Consider the following 6,000-nt stretch of genomic DNA (forward strand, 5'->3'; position numbering starts at 1 on the left):
TATCTCTCAGGCCCAGAGTCAATACGCCAATGATGCACCTGTCCTTAATCTATGCTCATCGTTTTCCTGCAGTTGCATCTTAAAAGAGTTTTTATGTGGTCTTATAAAATTTCATGGCTGCAGAGGGTTAAATCCACCTCGAGAATGCAAAGCAAGTCAAGACTCTCAAGGCTTCAAAAGAATCGTCTTACATAAAACACTTTACAGTTATTCCTGTGTGAGCAATACCTTCCCAAAATAAGGAATAAATGCAGTTTGTACCAGGGAGTAAAACTGAGTGGTATCACATGGATTGCCAAACCCAGGCACCATTACTGATGTGGCAGAATTAAACCCTTCAAGTTGTAGTGACATTTTTCAAGGACGTATAAAAACCTTTTCAACTTCTTTCATGGTTCTAGCAGTTAGCAGGGCCTGAACTTGACTCCGAGCTTCAAATTTGGAAAATCAAGGCATTCAAAGTAAACCTCAGCCAGCCTCCTTTCGCCTCCTGCGGCGTCCTCCTCAGTCTATAAATGGATCCTGTTTTTGAAAGCAAGCCCAGATTTCCTTAAAACATGTTCCAGTCTCTTGAAATTCACTCAGGGTAAATTTCAAATGAAGGCTGTACTTTTCTCTGCACCCTCTCTGTGGAGTGTCCTCTTTGTAAGCCTTCCCGTTTCCTTGTGTGGGCTTCACGCCACTCTCGCGGAGCACATGACGTGCCTATCATTACACATTTCAGCCAGGCTCCCCAGACCAATTGCAGTCTGACTTTCCATTGGCCATATGTCAAAAGCAAGCTATTCAGGGTCAGCTTCCTTGAAAAGATCTGCCAGCTGGTTTACTGGCCTCCTTAACACTAGCGGAATTACAAGAGTCAAAAGAGAGGATAAAGGTCAATATCACGGACTCCATTTCCTTTCAGGGCACTCACTGCTTTTCACATCGTTAGAGGATCTTCCGCACCTTCCATTCTAAATGGACGCTAGCTAGAGATGGATTTTCAGTATTAATATACTGTCCACTTCAGTCATTAGTTTCAAAGGTGCAATCATTCAAGCCATCTATAAATACCAACCATTTCCTTTCACAACGATAAGTTTCTTTGGTTTTATTGAAATGAGATAATTACTTCCTTCTATCGGACACATACCTCCATGAATGCTTCTAAAATAACATTGCATTTGCATTTTGGGCAAATATATCACATTCTTAACTCATTGAGCGCATTCACCCACAAAAGTGCCCTTTGATATTTTATATGAATGGCTGTTCACCCACATCTGTCTCATCTCAAAGAGATACATTTTCTTTTTCTGGCTAGAAGTTTAGGGCCATACATTTATCTGTGTTAAATGTAATCACGTCAGCCTGTCAAGGTACGGTTTTTGTTACTTGGTTTATTAACTATCCATTTTAACTTGGGTAATCTAAAAAAATCTGATCTGTGTTCTCATTCAAGCCATTCACCAACATGCAGAATGGGGAAGATCTGAGCAGAGTCCTTCAGCTTATCCCTGGAAATGAGCTTAGAAAAGCATTGGTACACTAATAAGCATCTTTCAGATATGTGGCTATATATCTCAAATTTTTGAAACTTGTTTTGCATTGGGCTCTGTCAAAAAAAGATCATTTTATGCTGCCTTCACAAGAATGCTACGAAAGAAGAGTTGTTGCTCCTTTTTATACATGAGAAAATTAAGGCTCAAAGAAGTAAAGTTTCTTTTAGCAAGATCATGGAAACCAAGTAAGTTAAGAATTACTACCCTGATCGGTGTAGCTCAGTGGATTGAGAGCCAGCCTGAGAACCAAAAGGTCCCTGGTTCAATTCCCAGTCAGGGCACATGCCTGGGTTGTGGGCCAGGTCCCCAGTAGGGGGCGTGTGAGAGACCACACATTGATATTTTTCTCCCTCTCTTTCTCCCTCACTTCCCCTTTCTCTAAAGATAAATAAATAAATAAATAAATAAATAAATAAATAAAATTTTAAAGAATTATTTCTGCAGGTTTTTCTCCTCTTGCTCTTTGTACCTTACTCTCCAGCCATACCTAATTGCTCATAGTCACTCTCCAACTCCAGGATTTTGGACAAAAGTATTTTGCACATTTTACTCTTGTTTTCTAGAATGCCTTGTCCTCTCCATCACATTTTTTCACCAACCGTCTCCTTCTCTTCCTTCAACATCAACTCGTTGTCTTTTCTCCACGATCATAGTAGGAATAAAGCCTGTTTTTGTGAGGATGAACAGGTATAATGCACGCACTACTCTAACTGCTGTTTCATTAAACAATGCTCATTAGTGTCAGCACATTTTATTTAATCTGAGGCATATGTTGTTAGCTATTTTACAGCTTAGAAACAGACACTGAATAAATTTCTTAAGGCCGCATGCATAATAAGGGAGAGAGAAACAATGTCTCTTTTCAATGAGATAGTGTGTTAGGAGCCGTGATAGACCACTGAAATACAACCGAATGTTTTACCATGATCCCGTAGACTCTGTATCAGCCAGCCTATGACTGCCTCTGGCAGCTCATCTCAGATCTACCCACCTTTTCCATGGCTCACACACTGTAGCTCACACCGGCCTTCCTACGATTCCTCAAAGAATCCCAGCTTGTTCAGGTGCCAGGGCCCTTGCCTGGGCTGCTTCCTCAGCCTGGCTGCTATTATCTCCTCTTTTCATAGGTGCCTGCTCATTTGCCAGCTCCATGGCCACTCAAGTTAAACTGTTCCCTGAATTCCTCAGCAGCACTCCCTTCATATCACTCCATTCTGTTTCATTTCCTTCCCAGCAACCACAAATATCTCACTCATTCATGAGTATGCACTGTAGTCCCGGTGCCCCCTTCCAACAGGAAAGCTTTTTCAGAACAGGAACTGTGTCAATATTAATTGCTACACAACTCTAGGACACACATAGTACATAGTAGGTGTCTAATGCACACTTGTTGAATGAATCAAGAGTAGTTTCAAAGAAGTGTGGCGGGGCATCTAAATCTCACAGAGAGTGAAGGCAAGCTTTCTAGAAGAGGAGACACAATTGTTAAAAGGTAGAGTAGGAAGCAGTTAATCCAAACCACGGGGGATTTTGCCACCCCACCACCTGAACAATGGCAATTTGGGCAATATCTAGAAATAGTTTTGATTTGTGCAACTTGGGAGGAGATGCCACTGGCATCTAGTGGGTAGAGGCCAGGGATGCTGCTAAACATCCTCCAGTACGCGCATACACCTGCAACGACACTACGTACTGTACTAACAGGAAATAACTGTGCGGTATCTGTTGCTGAGTCAGCTCCCCTCCTGGTGACCCTATGAATGAGTGTCCTGTCCTCAACAGCCCTGCTCAGCTCCTGCAGACACAAGCCTATGGCTTCTTTTATGCAGTCAGTCCATCTCCTATTTGGTCTTCCTCTTTTCCTGCTGCCTTCTATTTTTCCCAGGAAAGAATTACTTGCCCCCAAATGTCAATAGTGCCAAGGCTGAGGAACCCTGGCATAGACTAGTGAACTTTCTTCACTACATTCTACCTCCCCAGTCTTCAACATGTATGTCTTCTCCCTCTTCTCCCAGACATCTCTGATTTCCCCCATGTGGCTACTTCCACTCTGGGACATTTGGAGTTACTGAACTCCAAAGCTTCCCATCTCCCTTAGAGAAGCTGCAATCAAAGGTCCACCTTGCTCTGGCCTGAGGTTCTGGAGCTCAGGGCTGGAAAGGGCTGAGATTTCACGTTATATTATCAAGGAGGCAGGGCTGCCTGAGTGAGGCACCACAGGGACTAAGTAAAGAGTGCTAAAGAGCTCTCGGACCCAGGGCGAGGGCATCTCGAAGCATAGGCTGAGAAATCACTTGGACTCTGCTGAAGCCGATGCGTAGAGTATACACTGAGTGTTCATCTGTCTGCTCATGTCTTCCCTGGTGAGTTCTACAACCCTGAAAAATTAGAATGCACTCAATTCGACCAACGCAGCAGTGCACGAGTTTCCAGAGGCTTTTTTTTTTTAACTTTTTATTGAACTTGCAGAAAACCAACTTTAACGAGATTTTATAGTCTCTTGAAACCTGGAGACTCCCCACCCCCCATACTTATGTTTTATAAAACCCTGATAAAAGTATGTAGCAAAAATTGATGAATGGCCACCGATTTGAGCGTCTTCATTTACAGCAGCCTGGTGAAACATGCCAGGCACATTCCATTTCAAAGGATTGAATTCTAATTAGTATTTATAATTACAGACTAGTTTCGATAACACACTGTTCAATGAGTACAGAAATGTATTTATTGCTTCATGCACACACAGCACAGCAGCATGCAGAAGGGCGATGTTGAGATCGCTAGATAGATATGTGCCCACACATTTTCTATATTTTCCTCACACTCTTTGTTCACGATCCATCTTTTTTTATGTTTCTCACTGTGATAATGAGTCTTCTAAATTGCTGTTTGTAATAAATTTGGGGTAAGATTATTCACTTTTCTTTGTATTTTTTATTTTATGCTCCGAGAGTGAGACTCTGCGGAGAGCTACAAATTGAGAGAAACCAACATTTCCGAGAAAATAGACCTCCAGAGCTTTGGAAGTAGTGAAGAATTGACAATTTGAAGGGCTTCAAGTATGCCAAGTGGCCATCATAACTCACTCCACATTTCAGAAAGGAAAAAACAAATCAAGATTTGGAGACTTCACACAGCCATTTGTTTGCAGGCAACATTTTCATTGTGTGTTGACTATAATTATTGTTAAGATGCATTTTACGAGCAACTTCTCTCTCAATGAAATTTATAATTTATAAAGAGAAAGACAATTTGACGTTCTCTCGGTTTTTAAATGCAGATTGATGGAATTATGGGCGCTATGTGAGATCATGAGGCTTGTCGGTGGCAGAGATGAGATGTGAACCCTAGTGTCCCCGGCACCTGTCACCTGCATTTGGTACCTGTTACCTACATAGCGTGGCATTTGGTGCCACGCTGCCCTTTGAAAGGTCGCATCAGAAGAATAAAGAACTATCAGTAGCTCAAAAGCAAAATCATTTCATTATCCTTGGAGATAGTTTCTTCAAGAGTCTGGCTTGATAGAGAATGTGGGGATATCAAAATTGAAAGGCTCTTAAAGATCGCCTAGTGACATCACTCCATTTTGTTGATTAGACCACCGTGTCTGGAACGCAGAGAAGCTGCAGGGATGTTCTTGTTCCATCTCCAAATGACTGGGGTAGTATTGCACCTTTTACATTAGGGAAAAATACCTTAGAATTACTCTGTGTGCTGAGCAAAAAGGTAAACCTATAAGATGAGCAACCATAGATTATACATATTTATGAATGGGGTATGGATCTTTGATCTAAGAGTCCCTTGTCATTATTCTGGTCTACTTTCAACACAAAAAAATTTTGTTCCATTTGTGGCTTCTTTTTGTATTAGAATTCATCTACGGTCTTATTATTGTAGGTTCAAAGTATAGTGCAATTCTAAGGTATATTATTTAATTCTCTTTAAACCAACAAGCAAACACAGTTGAAGACCATTTATAAAGAGATGTCAATATAGCTTATAGAAATAGCTTAAATTATCTAGTGAGAAAATGAACACAAGGCAAAAAGAAAGTCAAAATCTTTTGTAAAGTCACTCTTTTAAATGTCGTACTTTGTCACCACTCAATACCTTTTATAATGCACTTGGATTTTTAAATATAAGCTATAAAATATATACTTCAAGATATTGCATAATCAACCAACTTGCCAATCCTTTGTTTCCTTAAATCTCACTTCTTGTTTTTGCAACAAAATTGGCTCATGCTATCATATATATATATTTTTAGTGCATTTTATATTTTATTATAAAAACACAAGCTGTAGTATAATAGTCCTATTGCTGAATTTAAAAATTGAATGTACTAGTAACAGTAATAATAACAAAAACAGGTTTCATAGACTCAATTTATGGAAACCAATAATGGAGATTAGTGGTTACAACTAAATAAATGAATATTGCATAATGCACAATGTGG

Source organism: Desmodus rotundus, chromosome 12, assembly GCF_022682495.2.
Source record: "Desmodus rotundus isolate HL8 chromosome 12, HLdesRot8A.1, whole genome shotgun sequence".
In the NCBI taxonomy this organism is placed as follows: Eukaryota; Metazoa; Chordata; class Mammalia; order Chiroptera; family Phyllostomidae; genus Desmodus; species Desmodus rotundus.